At 41.5% G+C, this 22435-nt stretch overlaps 1 long non-coding RNA gene across 2 annotated transcripts in view; it reads left to right on the forward strand.

The window, feature by feature from the left end:
• Positions 1–21821, forward strand: part of LOC108938744 (uncharacterized) — a 64524-nt gene extending 42703 nt beyond the window's left edge. The window contains exons 1-5 of one of the 2 annotated variants that reach the window (XR_001966450.2): positions 2868–2937; positions 10899–10954; positions 12110–12322; positions 12860–13006; positions 21628–21821. This is a non-coding gene — a long non-coding RNA (uncharacterized LOC108938744). Of the gene's footprint in view, positions 1–2867; positions 2938–10898; positions 10955–12109; positions 12323–12859; positions 13007–21627 lie in introns of those variants that run through there. The other variant, XR_001966451.2, reaches the window with a different exon arrangement.
• The last annotated feature ends 614 nt before the right edge of the window (positions 21822–22435 follow it).

Consider the following 22435-nt stretch of genomic DNA (forward strand, 5'->3'; position numbering starts at 1 on the left):
GAGAAGTGATGCCAAAAGAGATGTATTTTGAGACCCTTCTTGAATGTAGAGATACTCAACAGCTGTGAGTGAGATGGAAGACATCCCAGTGCATTGGGGCCAGAACCGAAAACCTTCGTACTTTTGATTTTGGGCCTCTTGTACACAGGACTGCCAAAAGGCAGAGGTGGAGGAGGGTAGCAGTCTGGTCGAGGTGTAGTGAGTGAGCATCTAATATGCTTTAAAAGCATACTTCACTAGTACTGCTGGAGATGGAAAATCCAAATCAAGAAGATGATTGCCACCATGGGTACAGTCTAAACACAGTAACCCTGGGAGCATTGATGGAAGTTTATAATTTGACACACTCCACACCTTGGGATGCTGAAGCTCTCGAGAGCTAATCATCAGGTCAGAACAGCAAGACATGAAGGATGCTCCCATGGAACAAAGCCCTACGTGCCGAAGCAGACGCCAACCACGTGGCCGAACAGTGACCCCTCCTCATCGCCAACACGTATATTGAGATGAGCTCACTGACACCGAGTCTCTGTCTAATGTTATATTAATGACAGATATCTCTTTTCTGGAACAGCTCACCAGTATATCATCTGCAAATGTTATGGCTACTCAAATAGCCAAGGAGCTCATTATTTATTTAATTCAAATCCCCTCGGAAACAGAAAATAAGGCATGAAACCCACCTGAGCCAACACACGTAAACAGGATTGAGAGAAAAGGAGATGTATTTTGGTTATGAGATTAACAGGCTGGGAAGCTAAGCAGCGTTGTCAGTCTTTACTTAAATGCAAGCTGACTTTGGAATATCGTCTTCATGTCATCCATGTAAATAATCACTTCCAATATTCTGACACTTTAGAGACATGTTAATTTTTTTTCCTAAGGTATGAGCTAAACAATTATTTTTATTCTTAATATGCTTTTAATTGGCCCTTCTGTTTTTGATGCTGAACTTCAAAGGAATGCCATGATCTGATTGGGTTCGAAGTAATTGTATCAATGTAATTAAGAAATGCAAAATTTGTCCCTGTAGGAGTTATAATACCACTGCATATACAGTGAAGCATTACTTTGATTTATTGTAAATGTAGGGATATGCTACGTAAATTTGACCCTCAGGGTTTTCAAATATGCAGTCTTTTAGGTTAATGTCTTTTGTTTTACATATTGTCTGCAGAAAAAATGGTAATATTAACACATTTTTTTTGTTTTTTTTTTTTTTTAATACATTATTTGCGGCCAGCATGTTTGAGGATGCAACACAATTTGCAGCATAATCAGCATTCATAATATTGTAACGTTATTCAAATGTTACTATAAAGGTGAATTAGATGCTGTTGGCGAATAGGCTGAAGTTTTCCCATACTTTCTTAGTGTTTCTGTTTTTTTGGGCAAATCAGCACCATGTCTGTAGGAGACAATATAATCTACATTAAAAAATCATTATCTTATAACAAGGGGGTATTTTGAGTTAATGTTACCTCTTTGATGTTGTGTTGTTTTGTTTTTTATGACATCCATTTTTAAAGACCTGTTTCAGCACAAAACAGCCTTCACACTCCAGGCTTTTCTTGAAGGATCTCCTAACGAGCGTTAAGTTCCCAAGTTTTAATTAGTTGCTGTGCTTCGCTTTAAAGTTGCTCCGTGGAACACACTGATTCGCCAGTGACCACTGTGAGGAATGACTGGATGATTGAGCGGTGATGGACACACAACCAATAAGCATATTGTTTTTATCAGTTGGGGGCTCTTTTTTAGCCAAAGCAACCAGCCAGGCAGGCCTGGCTATCCTCCCAGATAGCTTCCATTAATGGCAAAACCAAACACAAAGCACCCTATTCTTCATGTTATGGGTTGAAGTATTACAAGCTTTAACCTTTTCACCCCTGTCACTATGGTTGCTGCCATCCAAATTTGACAGGGGCCTTTCCTCAACATTTTTGTAACTGAATTTATATGTGCTGTCCAAAAGATACCTATGATGCCACTATGGCGTTGACTTGCAAACAGCTAGGTTTTGCACCTCGGTGTTCAATATGTTGTTCGTGGCTGCTGATGACTCTCTGAGAGCTGCCCCTGCCCAGCACTTTTCAAATCTGGTCTTTCCACTTCCTCTTATAGAGTGACATGACATACCAGCATTGTGCAAATGGCATACACATGGCATGTCACTGTGACACACGAGGGGTGAGGTGATGTACGTGTTACAGGAGCTAATTTTAGGCGCTGCAGGTTGGACTCCAGTGATGCGTCACTTCTATCGCCCTACTAAGCCATGCAAGTGATCAAAACCTGATTGAGCCAGAACTCTCAACTTAGGACATGTACATGTACATTGTCTGCAGACCAATAGATTTTGTAGGTCTTCAGTTATGTTTGAATCAGCTAAAGCAGTGTGATTTCTGCCACTTAACTTTGTGTGGCATTGTCATATTTTGATGCAATATTTGGTGCATCTTCAAACGAACAGTGCTTGAGGGGAACCGTTATTTCACTTTTAACTGATGTCTTTAACCTTAATGACTCTAATACATTTTTGGATGGTAAAATATTGACCAGCAAAATGTTATCTATTCATTAGCTGACACTCCTCTCCAAAGTGACTGGCAATGTTTGATTTGTACACTAAGCTACTTATAATAATTTACTCATTTGTGCTTCTGGGTAATTTTTCTTATATTAGTTTAGGGTAAGTACCTTGATCAAGGGTGCTAAAATCAGACCTTCAGTTGCAAGGTGGCAGCTCACCTTTCCATGTAAAATCACTCGGTAACGCTAACGCTGCTCCCCGAGAACACATTTTTCGTCTTAGAAATTCTCTCTTACTTCCATGTGAAAAGTGCTGCATTTTTTTTGCAACAGATAAGCTGAGAGACGCTGCCGGACCGCCCGATTTTATGAGGTGAACCTCAATTCGCTTGGATCTCACCTTCTGAAGTGAGTATGTGTGAGAACCGGCATTTTGGAGTTGTTTTGAAAGGAGTTCAAAGTGATTGCGGGAGGAGAGCCCATTGTCTCCAACCTGATTGCACTTTACAAAGTAAATGGGCTGAAAACCATTGCCATGACATGCTTATTCATGTGTAAAAGTAAGTGCCGGTGTACTGTCCCCTCGATAATTAGCGCGTAGCCACCCGTTATTAAGCAGGAACATATTCAAATAATGGATCCCGCTGAGCTGTCTTTGTCCAGTAACAGGGCTCAATGGGAAATTGAAATAATGAGTTTGTTTTAGTCGGACAATGCACTTAATCCCCCTGCCAGCCCTCATGTAAAGCAGAGTAAATGTGGAACTTCGGCCTCTGCGAGCGTTTCCGTGTGCTGTCGCCTTCAGCCATGATGCCCACTTTCGAACCCAAGCACATTTGTCTCCCGCAGGCTCCTCCAGCACCTGGTGAAGAAAAATATAAGGAACAGCTGCCAGTAGTGAAAAAACATGAAAAATTAGCTGAACGTACGCTGTACCTGAACTGCATTCATATTTAGTCTGGAACAAACATGGCCCAAGCTGTCCAGAGCTTTACAGCGCCTGCAATTGTTATGGAAAGCACAGCAATACAGACAGATCCCAGACACACTTAAAAAAACGTATTGAAAATAAAATTGCTGAAGATTTAAAGCACCATAATCCTTTTACAATAGACCATTATAGGGCGGACAGGCAGGACATGACTAAATGAAAAGTATTCACACATGGTTAAAAAAGCATGTTTCCATCTGATGTTTTTAACAGACGAATGTCTGAATAGGTTGTCAAAGCAATCCTTTTAACAGTATTGTAGATACCTCACATGGTGAAGCGATACATTGCGTTTTTTATTCATACTGTATGTTAGTGAACAATGGCTCAATTAGCCCAGTGCATTTTCATGTTTTACAAAAATCAAAATCTTATTTATTGAGACGTGTTAAAGGGTTATTTTATTCTCCATGATCCGAATGTTTAAATGGCTGAACACAAGGCGAAACGTTCATCTTGACCATATGGACGGAGTCTTCGGTCTGCAGTTTGTTCTGTACAACAAATGGAAAGCGTACAGATGTGCCTTGACTTAATGAAGGTGTTGCCTGCACTCGACATAAACATCTGGTCTGACTTAACCATCAGATCTGTTCCTTGCACAGTATTTCAGTGCATGGAGAAGTTATGAGCTGGTCATTGGCGTGCAAAGCAGGTGCTCTTATATGTGCTGTGGAACTTTACAGAAATGCGGTAAAATCCTTAAAGCATGTAAATTATAATCTACTCCCATTGCAAGATCACTCATCTGTATAATTTTGATTAAAAGGAACCAGTGGGCAGCGTAGTGTTTGGAGCTGTTGCTTTCCGCCTAAAGGAATGAGGTTCGAATCCCGCTGTTGTGATTTAGAGCAAGGTATATAACCGGATTAAAATCTGTCCAGTTGTATAAACAGGTAAATTATTGTACATTAACCTAACACTCTACCACTTTGTGCAAAAAAAAGGCAAAATGAGTAATTAATGGTAAAAATAATAATGTATAAATATAATTGTGGTTTTCTTAAGTCTTTGGGAGAGGAAGTGGAATTGAAGCAGATATTTCATCTCAGGTGATGACCAAATGGGGGAGGTGTCCATCATTGAAAATATAGCTAAACTGCTAACAGCCCTGGCAAACATGGGTAAAATAGCCATCAGAAAAACCTCCTGTGTTCTCTGAAGCTTGGCGTGTCGGGATTCTTTGGATTGGAAAAGGAACAGCTCTGGATGACAGTTACCCAAACATAATGCTCAAGACATCGGGTTAAACAGTGTAAATGCCTGAGCCAAGGATCTGATGAGAAGCAACTCATCTGTTAAATTGATGTTCCAGTCCGTCCTGAGACATGGCAGCACGTTGCTGTTTCCATCAGTCACTGAAATCCAAAGGTTTCAGTCTTAGAACTCCTCCCTGTCGGTTAAAAACACTTGCAAAGCAAATTCAAACTGCAGTTCTAACTGAGAAACACAGCGCTGTCTTTTGCTGAGAAGGCATTTTCATAACCCTGCGGGAATTCTTTTGGGTTTTAATGGGGACACTGCAAAAAAAAAGAAAAATTCTCTTTAATAGATCTCCACTGGAATTAATCCAGTACCATCCATGCACTGTACAGTGAATTTTATTTTATTTTACTTTTTTCTACAAATAACATAAACTCTAAATTCTTCTTATATACTTGAGTGAAATAAGAGCATGTGGTAACATTCCAATGAGAGAGTTATTAGGATAGTTGAAATGATTTCCTCCTAATAAAAGCACATGACTTTTTGTCATTTATTAGCAAAGTGAAAAATGCTGCCATGTGAAATCTTTCCTGTGCTGGTGGAAGGTTGCTGTTGCACATCCGTGCTCTGGGGTCCTCCGAGGCTTTAAAATCAAGAGGCAAATAGTCGAGATATTAAAGTCAAACCTTGTATTCATCAAAATGTGCGCTTTTTTTAAAAACATGTCGACAGTAGCATCTCAAATAGTGGAGGCTAGAGCAGGATTCTCTGGAAATCTGTAAAGATGCCAAAATAAAGATGTCCAAGTCAGTCACTAAATCTTGTCAGTGAGCCTTTATAACACACTGGACATTTTGGACTCAAGCTGGATGGATAAAGTTATTGCTTGAATCTGTTTTAATCAGCACAAATTAAATTGAACATCATGGGATCAAATGACCTCCATTGGCATTTTTAATCATGCCAGTGCTAGGTTTTCTTCATGCTTATTTTATCACATTTATGACTTGCAGTTTTTAAAAATATATTGTTCCTTTGTAGGCATCAAGTGAAGAGGAAGTGCGAAAGACCTGAATGTCTGAACAGGGCGACCACGGCACTAAATTTTTTTCTAATCCAAGTTTTTCAACAAACTTTTCTTCTCCCAGTGTCCGTGACACCTTGCGCAGTGGCATTAAGGTGAAATACAGCCATAATTATAGCTTGTTGTCATTCTGTTGGGATAAATGAGGTTAGCAGGCAGGTGTCTCCAATGTGTCTTTTTAACAGCTTTGGGAATCGCAGAACATGTTGCTCGAAACGTCAGATAATAATGGTCGCGAATTTTGTCAGGTTTAATAGTTGCCAAAAAGTCACGAATCTTAAGTAGGATAAACCCATTTGAGAAGCACAGTAGATTTTAAAAACATCTGGAAAACTGGCAGCCGCGAGGGGTTCATGAACGATCGGCTTTTCTCAGGCCAGCCTCTACTACATTACAAACAAAGGAGAATACATAATCATAGCCAAGGACCTGTGGTTTCTGTGCATAAATAAAATTTAAGAAATACAGTTTTTCTGCATTCAGCAGCGGGAAATGAAATGTAGTGTTTCAGCAGGAGTGCATTTGTAAGTCAGAGGTTGAGTTATAAGTTGTCATTTTTAAGGATGTTAAAGGATTCATTTGGGAGAACTTGTGTTAAAGCACGCTCCTGCGGACAACATGTGGTATGGAGGTAACCAGTTGGAGGATGATGAGAAATCTCAGTCCACAGGACCCGCTTAACGTGCAAGCCTTATGGAAGGCAGCGAACAGTGTGAATAGACACTCAAGCTAAGGATGTCACAGATTCAGTCCTGGATAATTAAATCTGAACGTGCTGCATGAAAAGAGATAAGTGTTTTTCTCATTCCCCAAAAACCTGTGTGGTCCCGTCGAACAAAGAGCAAAGTAATGTCTTCTGCACCGGGAGATTTTTTTTTATTTGATTTCCTTTTTTAGGGGTCACCCTTGAATCGCAGAATTCAATCACCGTGTCATTCACCCTGATCAGACCAGTTTTGCTCAAAGTGGCTGATCCAGCGGTCTGAATTTGGGAAAGAACTTTGTGTCCTGCTGGGCCCATGCCTTTAATTTTTTTTTCTTGGTAAATGGAAAGGATTTGCATTTGTTGAATAGCCAAGATGTGTGTAATCCTCACTGTGCAACAAAGCCTTGCACCAATTAGGTGAACCATGTCTTTTTCTCGGAGATGAATCACAGACAAGCTCAGAATGTCGGCCAAGAATAGATATTCAGCTCTGCACAGTTCATTTGCAACATGGTTGTCAAATCCTATCTATTTCCTAAATTAAACGTACTATAAACTTTTAAATCCCTCTTTAATCTTTAGCACACAACTTTTAATTTCACTGATATACAGCGATATTCTTCATAGGTTTTTGCCAATTTCAAGTGAATGTGAATATTTTGTGAAACTTAAGTGAATAGGATGCAGGCACACATACACACACGCACACACACCTACCTACAGCCATTTGTGGGCAATGTTGCCGTGAAAGATCCGAAGAATGTGATGAGAATACTAATACCCTTCTTTATGCGATTGTTCCAACATGTGAGCTAGCTACTGAGTCGGAGCTGCTGCAGACTTCCTGCCACCGTGCAACATGTCCTCAACCGAAAACTCGTCCTCTCCGTTAGACCACTCCTTTGGGCTTCTTACATTGTCAGCCACCTGAACTGTGGATCTTACACTAATTCCTGGAGTGGACTTCATTGGCAGAGCCCATTTCAGACCTTTTTCTTTTATTTTAAATTCTAGATGTACCCCCGAAGCCCACGTGCTTATGATAATATCAGGCTATGAGAAATTTCTGTCTTTGTTAAAAAGCTTAATTATTTTTGTCAAGACTGCCCAACAATCTAACGGAATAAACTTTCCATTTGACCTGTGGGATTGACGAGTTGGACCAATGGCGATCAGTGCAAAGTGAAAACATGGGGAACTTGATAGGAGCAGTAACTAATAGAAATTATTAAAAAAAACTGTACCAATATGACACATACAACAACATAACAGACTGAAAGCCATTGTCTCTTAATCCTTACCAAAGGGCATAAACAACACACACACACACATCCTCTGAACCGCTTGTCCCATACGGGGTCGCGGTGAGCCGGAGCCTAACACGACAACACAGGCCGTGAGGCTGCAGGGGGAGGGGACACACCCAGGATGGGACGCCAGTCCGTCGCAAGGCACCCCAAGAGGGACTCGAACCCCAGACCTACTGGAGAGCAGAACCCGGTCCGCGCCACCGCGCCCCCCGGCATAAACAACAGACTCATGAAATACATAAGGCAAATTTGAAGCAATAATGCAAAAATATTACTTTAATGTTGAGAAAAATGTACAGGATTAGCAAAGACACATAAATATCAATTTCAGTACTCTACCCATGACTCATAATGGCATTATACACAATGGGAAACAGCTGGGCACTTTAAAACTACAAATATTTCCATGTGTTACTATTTGGATCATATATGTTTGGCTAATCATATAACTATTTTTCCCTGTCTGATTATAATGAAGCGAAATGTAACTATTATAAAGGTACGTTGTCAAAATCTGGAGAAAATACTTCTCTTGCAGAGCAACAGTCACCCAAGCCTGTCGTGGTATGTCAAGCGTGTCAGTGCAGAACATCAAATTTTTAGACTATGACATTTTGAAAGTTACTGATGATATAACACAACTGTTCTTTTTCTGCCCATGAAGGTAAAAGTTATGCATTTATATGTTTCTCATTGAAGGGACACCTAGTGGGCAGTGAACAGTGTGCTTTACAATTATTTGAACAATAAATATCACTATCAATGTACAACTCTACATTAGGGCTATGCTTCAGATCAGTTTAAAAGTTCTGGGCACAAAAGTTATGCACTGAAATGTGAAAACTACAGTTTTAACTGTTTCCGCTTGCACCCTCTTCCTCTTTCATGATATAATTTTATTTACCTTAAATAATAGACTTCTTCAGTTGTCCATTAAAATAGGACTGCGAAGAAGGATTTCGGTTTAATGAGAATTTATTAAGGAGTACTTACTCCTGATATAAGCTGCCTTGGATTGCACCAGTAGATCCGCTGTGAGGCTTTTATAAAGGAAAAATATCTTCTTACAGATAGAATGCACTTCCTTTTTGGAAAATAAAATAGCCAAATGTGGTAAATGTCTCAAAAAAATCAAACTAGTTATATAGTTTTAACTAAAATAACTTCAAACCACAAACACATATTGTGTATTCCTGGGATTTTATACAGAAAAGTCACTTGACCTATTTGAACCCACCAGTTCTTAAATGTTTTTAACAGAGATGAGAATAGCATCCATAGAAATAGAAAAATGACTGTACAGTTCCCAGTTTGTTTCCATTTGCTTTGTAGTGGTTAAACTTGTGGACTTTTGCCATTTCAGTTCCTCTGAAACCCTGCTTTCCGATTCTTGTGCGAGGTGCTTAAAAAATGCATGCTGTCTTACCTGGTTCCCAGAAAGTGTTTGCTCAAAAATCACAATACTTAAGTTATTACTGAATTAAATAATTCAAGTGCTTTAACAGTCAAAACGGCTCTGCTGCATCAGTCATAGATGATGTCTTTATTAGTTGAAATGTCAGCAGCCATAGAGCAGCATCCGTGTTCTGCAGCCCTACAGCTAAACTGAACTGACCTTTGCCTAATTCTCCAGGTTATGAGGAACAGCTTCTAGGACATTCTTCCACCTTAAACGTTCTCTTAAATCCACCTCAACAATATGGCTGCAATCCCTGCCAATTTGGGGAGATGTTTAGTGAGGCCGGCCAATGGAAAGGAAATTGCTGATCAGAGTGGAGATTTCTTCTTGGCGTGTCTGTAAAATGATACGAGTTGTTTTGAAAAAGTGGGATTGTGGGATGCGTTTAGCAGGCCATGTCTAAGGAAGGGCTTTGCTACCCCGGGGCAGTGTAGCCGCTATCTGGCCTCTCCTTGCGGTTTTATTTCGTTTACAAGCAGCCCTTTCTGAAACTTCAGCGTGGTTGGAAGGGAAGCAGGACAAGGCTAGGTGTGGGTAAATAAAACCATATGAACCATCTTATCAGTTTTTGGACGGGTAGTAGCCAATGTTTTCAGAGCTTGAAGCCCCACTTGGTGTCCTTGGATACCTAGACTGCCTGGCCTTATCTCAAAATAGAGCAACTAACTGCTTGGCAACGTGACCCACTGACCAGAAAACCACACGTGCAACTGGCTGCCTTCGCGGCACTGCGGGCTGATTTACGAGGCCATTACGTGGTCGGGCCGCTTCTCTTTCAAAGGGGGCGCACTCGGGTCTCATCTGGAGATAGAACTTGGGTTGTTTGGGCCTCGATTGGGAGGTCTCCACAAAGACATGGCCCTAGCCATTGCGAGGTCACGGTAAATACACAAATGACACATTACCCTTTGTTTAGCTTTTCACCTTATCAGTCTTGCTGACGTCTCCGTTCAATCACCTCCAGCTGCAGCCAAGGCAGGAATTTATCAAGTCGCACCAGACGTCCTTAGTGGGGGCATAATCTTTTGAACTGCAGCGGTAAATGTTTTTTAGGGTGGCTGAGTTTGCGACTTAACCGTCATGATGTGTTTCAGTCAAATTTGACCCGTGTATGACTTTGATCAATCGTAAATATGGTTTATTTCATTTGATTGCCGTACGGTTTCACGACATCCTCCACACCAGGCATCCGAACAGATACAATTAAGGATGACGAATTTCATTGAATTTTACCTGGTTTAATGCCATTTCACACATCTGTGGTGCATGCTGTCAGATCTGGCCAATTGTGGGAAAATTAATGGGTGAGACTGTAACAAACAGCAAACGTAAGAATGAAACGCCACATTCAAGAGTTTACACACAGACACACCCAAGTGGTATTACTTCAGGTAAATGAGGTCTGTAGACTATCAATTTTAAAACTAGGGGTTGAACTTCTGATAGTGACTAAGTTGGTTAAAAAGATACAACACAGCATTGACCATCTATGTTTTATAACTACTTTATATAAAGTTATAATGAGCCACTGAATTCCGGTTAGGAACACCAAAAATAGAAATGTTTCTCAAACACAACCCAAGGATTAATATTGTCCCTTTTCTCCTCCACAGGTTGAGTACAGTGAGATACGGGTTGGAATTTGGTCTCTTCCTTCTTGACGGACCACGTGAGTAGTGGCTATGATCTTTCCGATGCGAATTTGCCGCAAGGCCACTGGTACCGGAGCGACTAGGAGTTACCCAGCCTCCACAATTGCAGAAGTTGATAGGAGTGGCCCCCATGGGAACGCCAGCCGGGCGGCAGGCCCAGCGAGATCACATGCCGAACACTGCTGTGTCCCACGCCGGAAGCCTGCTCGGTTCCAGCTCAGATAGTGCCTTTGATTCCCTGACACAAATTCTGATGTCTGTGCGGTCATCTGCGATGGCGACAAGCAGTAATTGGTAGCAACTGGGCGATGCTCAGTCAGAGAGGCCAAATAGCACAATGGTATAATCATCTCAGTGGCCTGCATTAGTGGCTGACATATTGATTGACTGTGTGCAATAAGGTGAAGAATTAATTAAACCGCTATTGAAAGTCTTCCGTTTGGAAGCAGAGAGTACAAAATATGGGGTGGTTTTAGTGTAACATGGGGTCAAGAGCAATGCAATATTACAATTAGGTTAGCTTACTGAGCCTAAATAATAGTTATTCTGATATTTAGCTCAATTTCTCTAATGTGCATGTTATTATGGCTGTCCTAAAGGAATGTGTATAGTCACGTGTACTGGGTTGCACTTATAATTCATTTAAGGGCCACAGGCACAAAGTCATTTAGTAGTTTTTTTCTTCTGTGACACACTGGGACATATGGAGCAGAAAAACAAAAACATACAGTACCAGTCAAAAATCTGAGTTCACCTGCTGAAACCTGTATATAAATCTATATGCATATGCATACATATAAATATACTGTTGTGTGTGTGTGTGTGTGTGTGTGTGTGTGTGTGTGTGTGTGTGTGGGAGAAGTAGTGGTTAAAGCTTCTACCTATGGATCTGAAGGGTACCGGTTTGAATCTCATTTTTTGCTGTAGTACCCATGAGCAAGGTGCTTACCCTAAATAGGTGCAGGTAGCTTAACGTTGTAAGTCACTTTGCAGAAAAGTGTCAGCTAAATTAATGAATGTAAATGTAGTGTCATGCCCCAGAACACATTCCAGCAGCTCCAGCACCCACACCACTCACAGAATCTCATTGAGACAACTGCCTACCCTGCTCTTGCTCCACTGGTTTGACCTGCGCTTGGACCCTTGACCTGGATTTCCGATTTGCCTCTTAGATAACGTTTTCGGCTTCTACTTTCGCTCTGCTTGCTGACCTGGATTTCGGATTTGCCCCACGGATCAAAACTACCAACTCGATTTTGACCCGGACCTTGACCACGGCTCTTCTTCATCACCACACCACAACAACCACTGCCACTGAGTCTCTTCAATTACTTGGGTCACTTGGGTCCAACCTCTTGTCTTCTTGCATCCTCTGATTATTACAGGTAGTTTGTATAAATATATATTCTTCATGTATAATAATAATAAAATTTTTAACAGGACATTTGTATACAGTTATAATGCACCACCCAATTTTAGTTGAGAACACCAAAAATATTAAGTTTCATGAGGAAACGAGGAGTCGTGTCTTCCCAAATCTTCTACGGCAGTTTTCAGAGACATAAGACACTTGAGAATTGCTCTTTGCTTTGACAGTTTGCCTAGTTTTTCCCACATAGGTATTGCCCAGGTGTACTCAAACTTTTGACTAGTAATGAATGTATTATTAGAATATACAGCTCTCTTTTCAAAACTAGCAATATGCTTCTAGAGGAAAGAAGTGAACAGTTTGTTGCTAGTGATAAGACATGCTGATCTCTACCCTCTGATGACAGGTATGTATGTGTGCTGGACAATGCTCATGATAATTATTTTTACGGCACGAATTGCTGAATGACATCCAAAGGAAACTTGGCCAGATGACCAACCAGTTGAGTATACACGGCTCATGGGATTTTCCTGCTGTCTGTGCTTGTCTTCAGTTTGGAGCAAGGCCCAGCCCGAAAAAGGTACCTACAGCACCTTCCTGTGTGAATATATCACAATTATGTCGTCGGAGTCCAAACTGAAGAACGAGCCACAAAAAGCCGAAGAATGGGCGTGGGGGAAACGCGTCGTGAGCAAGATTCGTAAGATGATTTGATTGTTATAGGCAAATTCAGCTGGACACTTCATGATTCATTTATATTCAAGTCCAAATCTGATTTTAAATTCACCGTATGTATTTTTTTATTTAATGCTTATTTAGGATGATTTTCTGAGATTCATAAGTCCATCTCTGTGGCATCCTAAAATCACCGCTATGGTCATGAAAATATGCACGCGCGCAGAGTCCGAGTGGGGGCGCAGCAAACTGGAGCCTAACCTGGCAACACAAAGTGTAGGGCTGGGGCGGCACGGTGGCACAACGAGTAGCCCTGTTGTCTCACAGCGTCTGGGTGGTGCGAGAGGATGTGGGTTCGATTTCCCCACTCAGTCTGTGTGGAGTTTGCACGTTCTCCCCGTGTCTGTGTGGGTTTCCTCCAGGTGCTCCGGTTTCCTCCCACAGTCCAAAGACGTGCTGTTCAGGTTCCCCCATAGTGTGTGAGTGACACAGAGAGAGTGTGTTCCACTGATGTATGGATGAGTGACCCAGTGTAAGTAGTGTATCTAGCAGTGTAAGTCACCGCAGTGAATAAGGTGTTTGGCTCGGTAACAATGCATAGCATCCATTGTAAGTAGTTTTGGAGAAAAGCGTCTGCTAAGTGAATAAATGTAGATTTAAGGCTGGAGGGGGAGAGGACACACCAGGATGGGACACCAGTCCATTGCAAGGCACCCCAAGTGGCACTCGAACCCCAGACCTGCCAAAGAGTGGGACCGGCCAAACCCGCTGTGCCACCGCACCCTCCGGTCAAGAAAATGGATGTGCAAAAAAAAGACACAGAATAAAGTAGTGCTGTAAACCAGTCAGAAAGTATGACTATTTTATACTAGTCAAGACTGATGCACAGCATTGAAAAGGATTTGCCTTTATAGTTTATCAATAGATTCCCTGCGTGACAAGGTAACTTGGTCAAATTGTGCTCAAATTGGCAACCCAGTCTTTTTGCTCTAAAGTAAGTTCAAGTAAAGCTGGGTAATATTTTTCTATATAGACGGAAAAGGAGTTGTTTCTCTAGGCTGTACACAAAATCTGTCCTTGAACTAACTGACGGGGTTTTGCACATTGTGACCAGCAAGGCATTTCAGCGTGTCCCCTGGAAACCACACCTTGGAAAAATGTGCGTTGACCAAAAATCTGCTCTCCGTGCTGTACGATCAGCAAGACAGAGGTGCTCTGCCGTAGACTTTGCTGTTGCAAGGCTGTATCGATGACGTGTGCTAAGTTGGGCAGCAGGTGGAATAGTGGTCAGAAGACTTGACGGACCCAGGTTCGAATCTGGCCTCCTGCTGTAGCTTGATCACGGTATTTTCCCAGAATTCATACAGTAAAAATTGCCCGGCTGTATAAATGGGCAAATCGTTGTAAATAGTTTACAAGCTGTTCGACGGAAACGAGTAAGACCTTCAACAGCTCCTGCGTCCGGGTCTCGGGTGAATGGCTTCGTCGAGCAGCACGTGGTGGAAAAGGGGAGAAAGGCAAGAAAAATGCAGGAAAAAACAGCCGTGACTCTGAGCTCTGTCATCCCCCATTCCAAAGGCCCGACATAAGAGTGCGCAAGGAAAACAAACAAATTCCGTTTTACTTCTCATTTGCAATCGTGCCTCTCCAGAGGCTTACGAGACCAGCTGGCAAGGAGTGACCTCGAAATTGCTTTCAGCCGACGCTGTGTTCCCATCGCGCCTTTTCCGACGCTGTGACACAGCTGTGTGACACTAACGCACCGCCGCTGGCTGCAGCGTCATCGCTGCGGGCAACCAGTAAGTGGCGTTTTAACCAAGGACGCGCATGGGGCCTGGCAGCGCTGCAGCACACTGCGTGTTTGAGGTCACGAGGGGTGCAATTCTGCCCAAATTCCAAGAAAACAAACGTAGCCAAGAGAGAAATGGCATCTGACACAATAATTCCTTACTTCCTGCCCTTGTCTATCTATTACACCTCTTTAAAGCCCAGTAACAACAGGTAATTAGTGTATTATTGAAGGAACATGCACATGTGTAAACAAGATCTTCATGCAGAGCGCAGGCGATTAACGTAGTATTCGCTGGCATTCTCTCGTCATCGTTGTCGGGGAATGCCTGGCTTCTCGCAGAGGAAAAAATAATAGAGTAAAAGCAGCACATACACCGTGGTATCGGATAAGCCTTTGTTTGAGTTTCACAGGGACGTTCCATTTATAGCGAAGCAGCCTTTCCTGCCATTGTGAGCCAGGAAAGACCAGGAAGGACCGGCCCTCCTGCTTCTCGAACCCTCCACCCTCCTCAGCGGAACGTGTTTTACAGCTAGTTAAATTAACAGGAAAAGAAAGTTGTTGTGTTGTCTAGATGAGCAGCGAAAAATGTACCCGTTTTTTTCTTTTTTTTTTTTTTTTTAAAACAAAAACAGGGCAGTAGGTTGAGAGGAAAGAGCTGCAGCAAACATGCAAACAAACACACAAACATACACATGAAAGCTCCCAGGGAAAGGTGTGTTACCTAGTATCATTTTCAGCTGCTGACCAGTGAACCACTGTTTGGTCGAAGTCCTTGGATGTGCCGATGACACATCGGAGTCCTTTCTTTACTTCTCAGCCCCTTGAAGAAAAAAAAAAGAAAAAATAAGAGACGAAAAGGCAGCACAAGAAGCTGTATTTTGGAGTGATCTGCTCTGATTGCATGTTCAGGGCTGAGGCTGTAGGACATATGTCCATCCGTCCATCCATCCAATTTCAGTAACCGTTTGTCCTGAGCAGGGTCGCGGTGAACCGGAGCCTATCACGGAAGCGCTGGATGCAAGGTGGAGGGAGTTCACCTTGGACGGGGTGCCAGTCCATCACAGGGTAAAGACACATCTGTTAGCATAATTAAATTCTAGTTGAAGATGAGCATCTAATTGCCCAGCTTTGTGTTCCACCACATTATACAAGCCACAGGTCCTTGTAGCTTTGCAGGCAGAATGTAGCTAAGACACCTCAATGTTTTCCATGCTCATCACAGGCATGAGACAGCTTTAAAATGTGCTGTAATGCCCCACATGCCTCCAGCTAACTGCACACTTCACGAACCAGCTCCGCCATTTTATTGGGAAATATTGTCCATCGGCCCCTGTCAAATCGGTTCGAGTCGGCGTAATCCAGACAAGATATCAAATCGACTTCAAAGGTATAACGCTCATTGAGGGAAAACATTAAATGATGTGTGCTGGCAGCACAGCATGCGCTTGAAAATGTTGTGTGATTTATATTGCATTATATATACAGATTTACTGTGACTTCGTGATTTGTATTTGCGCAGAATGGACTTTATAAGGCAAAAGGCAAGGCGATGCAGTGAGATGCTGATGTGTGAGTACAACGGTGGCTTTGTGATAGTTCAAGGTGAGATGTCAAACTGCCATGTGGACATTAGGAAACAAATAGAAAAGCTGGTTTGCTGCAGTGCTGAAGTATGCAACTTGACCATTAGCCAAAATGAGATATGTATATTCTTATTATTATTGTTGTTGTTGTTATCAATAGTAGTAGTAGTAGTAGTAGTAATAATAATAATAATAATAATAATAATTGACCAGTCAGCTAGTAAGCTCAGTTGAGCAGCACCTTTTATCTCTTTTCAGCTGTTTTAAAATATGATTTATTGAAAACATAAAATATTATGCAGCAAGTAATTCTGTTGGAATAGTTCTTGAGAAGCGTTAACGTGTTCCTTTAGCTGATGCTTTTTTCCAAAGTCATTGAGCTACTCACAGAATTCTACAGCTGGGTAATTTCTCCCGCATCAGGTTAGGGATCGGACATTTATCAAGGGTTCTACAACAGGAGGTATAGCGGGAGGCTCCTTCAGGTACCCAAAATTAGGTTCAACTCACAGTCATCCACCTGTAATCACTATTTTACCTTACCTTTTTCCTTCAGGCACTGAATTACTAGTGCGCTTCTTTTCGGGGTAGCAGACCAGGTATGCCCATTGCCTTTTAATCTAAAGGCTACTGGTTCAAATCCCACTCCTATTGGTAGGGCACCCTTAAGTTAGGTAGATAGATACCTTTAGCTACTTAGCTGTGTCTTCCACACTTATAACTGAGTAAATAGTTGTAAAGTTGTGTTTCATAGAGATTAAGGCTAAATTGTAATTTCTTCTTGCATATGCTCTGTGGGGCAAGGATGGTACATTTTTCTTCTTTTCTTCCAAATAGCATTGTGCTGTGTAGCTGGTACTGCAAAGATTTCACACTGACTCCCACTATAGCATAATAAATTATCTGTACCCTTCCCAGTCCATTGTGAAAGATGTTTTATTCCACGGGGGCCTCTCCGCAACATCTATTTTTTTCAAGGTTTACTCTCTTTGTGGGGACTGTGTCTGCAAAAACACACCCATAGATAGAAAACTCAGTCAAGAATTTCAATTGTTTAAGTCGGGTTAGACAGCATATCGTTTTGTGCTCTTCCTTTAACGCCCTCGTTCAGTTTCTTCCCCCGTGGTCTGCACCGTGAAGTCAGCAGCAAGCAGGTTTGCTGTTCATGTAGCGTGAGATTCGGCAGCGCAGTCTGGGCTTTGTCAGAGAGGATTATAGGTCTCATCTGTGCAGACCACAGCAAGAGGATGGAACTCGGTCCAGAGACTCCAAATAAACACAATACCTGTTGTGAATAATCTATTACTTCGACATTCTTCTTTTTCCATCTTTTGCCCAAAACAGTGAATAAATCACAATTAAACAAGGATGTAGATCAGCATTTTCTGAAAACGCACCTATTTTTATGTGTACACTGGAAATAAAAGCACAAAAAGGGGGCGCGGTGAGGCAGCAGGCTTGTCCGGGTCTCACTCTCTGGTGGGTCTGGGGTTCGATTCCTGCTTGAAGGTGCCGTCCTGGGTGTTTCCCTTCCCCCTCCAGCCTTGCACCCTGTGTTGGTGGGTTAGGCTCCAGTTCACCGCATCCCCACTTGGGAAAGGCAGTTTCAGAGAGTGTGTGTGTGTGTGTGTGTGTGTGTGTGTGTGTGTGTGTGTGTGTGTGTGTGTGTGTGTGTGTGTGTGTGTGAGATCCCTGATGCAGTCGATTGAACGTGTCATAATTTGTCTGATTTATTCTATTAACAGCTGAACTGTGCATAATAAAAGAAATTTGTGGCAACAAAAGCGAGGAATAATAATAATATACGTATTACATAACTACATACTCGTTTTATTACTGTGTAAACCTTAGGTCTCTTACATCTCAATCTTAAGGTTGTTGGTTTTAATTCCAGCTCTTGCTGTAATTCTCTTGATCAGTACACTCAAAATAAATAGATACAGTCAAAATTACCCTTGCTGTATGAGTGGGCAAAGGTATAAGCAAAATAATGTAATAAGTAATGTTAGGCTGAAGGGATAGATAGATAGATAGATAGATAGATAGATAGATAGAATGCTTGCAATATGACACTGTTACCTAATGATTGACAGCAGATGTTCTCAGTCTTCCAATGCCATATCCTGCATCTGTGTATGGAAACATGATTTTTTATATGCTATAAACAAAGTGAAAACCACAGCTGTCTTTGCTCAATTTAATGTGCTGTACTCCAGCAGGTGTGGACTAACTGTCCTCCATTCAGTAAAATCCCTTCTGCCTGCTGCCCCAATATAACTGTCAAGCACATGCTGATATTTGTCCTCATGAATGGAATTTGCATGTCTTTATGGTTTGGACTGCTGCAGTTGTCGAGGTACAGACTTTTTCTGTTCTACCTTATTTCTGTGGAGTCCTTTATAGGTTTGTCAATGAACAAATACAGGGACGTTTCTGTTTTCTGGTTGGCATCATACAACAGCTGGAAATGTAACCCATGCTACATGCTGTGTTTAAGCCTTTAATATTGCTCTTCAGTTTTTCCACCAATACTGAGCATCCACAGGTTTTTTGGGTTGCTGCACAGCATCCCACCAGCAGCCAAGCGAAAACTTGCCTGCTGTTGGCCAGTAGATCGTTGTCTCACGTAGCGGAAATGAGAGCAAGGGTCATGCAAACATTTCCCCATTTCTGATGAAGGACCAGTGCTTCAGATGACCGTGTGCAATCGCATCTCCTCAGCTCAGAGCTTCAGTTCAGATTAAGTTCCTGGAACATGATCTCCACCATGTCTGTGTTTCCACTTTCGGGCAATTCCACGCACATTCCGATGGGGGAACCCTCTGTGTAGACAGTTAATTCATCACTGTAGCGGCTACTTAAGACCGAGACATTTTGCCCTTAATTTGGCGCAGTGTGTATTTTTAGCTGAGCAATTACGCACAGAACACGAACAGCACCTATAATAGCTTCCTGGAGTTGGGGTTTTTCCTTGGTTTTCTTACCTCTGATGACCATAACTCTGCTCCGATAGGGTTACAAATGGTTACCAAGTCTCAACAGTAAATACTCATCTTGGAGCACCTGATAAATAAGTAAAAAATATAAACAAATACAGGAAGCAGGGAACACAGTGGTTCAAATCCTATATACTGCTGTAATAACCAGAGTACTGTACTTACCCTAAATTGATGCTGTAAAAATGACCGTGCTTTATAAATCGGTAAATAATTGTACGTAGGCTAGTGTACAAACCTCTCATTGTAAGTCGCTGTCAACAAAATAAATTATAATGTTAAATGTTACAAAACGAATATCGCTGATGTATTTAAAGAAACCATAAAACCTTTTGGAAATACATGTTATCAGTAATGAACTCTCTGTCTGTGTATGTATATACAGTATATATAGCTTATATATGTATAGCTTTTCACTTATATTTTACTTTAAAATTTGACCTCTTTTTGGGTTGCCACGTGAAATCTCGTAAGTTGGCGTCAGTTTTCCATCCTTCAATAAGTTCCCACAGTGGCCAACGTTTTCCGGCTCCCTCCAGCTCAGGAATGCATGGATATTGACGTGTTTATTACAGGCTATATTATCCAGTCTTCCGCCGCTGGTAGCTGCAGACAGTGAAGGTAGTTAGCGTGCCCTGGGGAGATCCGAACATGCGTACGGCCTCCGATTGTAGTCGTAATCGTACTCATAAGAAAGTTGATCGTTCCCTTCTCCTCACAAATCATAAAAATGCATAAGAGTCTAACAGCTGTTTAAATGCCTTTTTTGAAGCCTTCGAGTGCTTATGAAGGGCTGCAGTGGAACAGAAAGTTCATCTGCAGTTCAGCTTTAAATGGACATAGAAAAGAAAACTTTGATCTAAGGGCACTTCATGGTTAGGGAACGAAACGCTCTTGAAACTTTGGAATCATGCTGGAGAAAGGAAGGAAAAGTGGACTAATATTTACTTTGCTCTGACTGACACTTGATGAGAAGTTCATTTACGAAACACAGCTACCACTGGACCTCGCGTTCCTTTAACCTTTATATTCACAGCAAGAAGAGTGTAATTACTGCTGACCTGTAACTTGCTTTATGTGCACGATTTTATATGCATGGACTGTTTTCATATGACACGCATTCTTCATTTTCTTTACTTCAGTTGCTTTTGCAAGGAAGGCATAATATTGCTGGAAGCCTTGTGGCTGTGGCACTTGGCCATTTCCACTCTAGAGAGTTTGCACCACACAAACCACCTGAAGTATCAGCAGAGAAGAAGAGCAGTCTGAGAAGCATCAGTGACAGCCTTGCTTTTATAAGGGATGGAAATTATATTGAGTCATTTTTGGCATTCTAATGTCATAATGACATCAACAGTGACCAAGGGAAACATTACAACTCGAAAAAGAAATCAGTGCTTATTATTGTAACCTCGACGCTAAAGCGGGTGATTATAAATTGGAGTCATATGAATTAAAGCATACACAAAAAACCACGCCAATGACTCAGAACAAAGGACGCTTCTTGCCTGAAACTTGAGCTGATCTTCAAATTTTTGAGTATATTTACAATTGTTTTTGCACATTTCTCTTCTAAGTTGTCAAGGGAAATATCCAGTTTTGCGAACCTGAAAAGGGACATGAGAAAATGAACTTTTCAATTCTGTTATGTTCAGAGCACCTTCACAAGCCTCAGAAGAACCACGTGATTTTTTTTTCATTAACTGTAAATTGCATTTCATTTGAAGACTCCTACATAAGACCGCTTCAATATCGCTTTAATAAGTATAAACATAAACAACATTTTTATTTTCTCACTTAACTTATCCAAAGTGACTCACACTGTTCTTGATATAGCTTAGTATTTACTCGGGTCTTTTGCTCAACTGTACTCAAGTTCAAGTTATAAATGACATTTAGCTTTAATCAGGATATGAATGCAGCGACTGTGTAAGTGTGCCAAGTTTTTACACTTGTGAAAATGAATGTATGTTGCGTATGACAGTGAAAAAAAGCGTCGTTACGTTTTACAATCTTCATTTGTGTGAATTGCTTGCAGTCATGCCTTGCAGAATCATGTGCTTGTAAGGAATTGACATTTGTTTCATTCTTAGTGTATTACATGTACTATATATTAAATATATATGTGTTTTTACTCATGAGTATGAAATGGAAGGAGAATAGAGAAATGCTTTTCCTCATATTCCTTGGCAGCAGATCTACAGTAACTGTAATGAGCAATTTAGCCATTCATTTTCAGGTCGATAATTAGTCGGTTTATCTTTTTCATTTTCAGTGGAAGCGGTCCACCATCAGTGTGAAGCCAGTCAAAGTGTGGAATGTCCCCAGAGCACACAGGCTTGCCTCTCTCTGAGCCACAGCTGCGAAGCTGTTCTGAAGAATCACTCTGAATGTGCATGAACTTTCCCTTCCATATTAAAAACATCTTCACTGGGTGCCTCCCAAACTCAGCCGGCTTTGCTTGTCATCGACATCTCCGTCTCAGCGATGCTTTTGCGGATGATCAAATGTATCTGTGTTTACATGCCCATGTCAGGCGTTTCATATTTTTTTGAAAGGTGGTCAGATAGGTTTTGTGTTTCTGACACGTGTACAGATTTCTGGAGATCTCGGATGCTCACCTCAGGGTTGAGTCACATGGGATGAGGTGCAGTGTGAGTCAGGGGGAATGCCATGGCTACTTTTTATTTCCTCATCATTGAAATCAATCGCTGATTTTCAAGTTCAAACACAAGATTCAGAATGTTTTTAAAATTAATTTATTGTTAAAGAAACTTGCCTTGTGGAGCACCTGGTGGTGTAGTGGTTAGAGCTGCTGCCTTCAGACCCATAGGTCATATGTTTGAATATCATCTCCAGCTGTAGTACCTTTGAGGAAAGAACATACCCTAATTTGTAAATGGATAGATAATTGTAGGTAGCTTAATATTGTAAGTGCCTTTGGAGAAAGTGTAAGCTAAATGAATAAACCTAAATGTGCCCTGAGGTGTCCTGGAGTATCATGCCTCCTCCTTCCAGGATAAATTGTGCAACTTTGCACTGGACAAGCCATTATTGACAATCGATGATGGGTAATGTACCTG

This window comes from Scleropages formosus, chromosome 5 (genome assembly GCF_900964775.1).
Source record: "Scleropages formosus chromosome 5, fSclFor1.1, whole genome shotgun sequence".
Taxonomy (NCBI): domain Eukaryota; kingdom Metazoa; phylum Chordata; class Actinopteri; order Osteoglossiformes; family Osteoglossidae; genus Scleropages; species Scleropages formosus.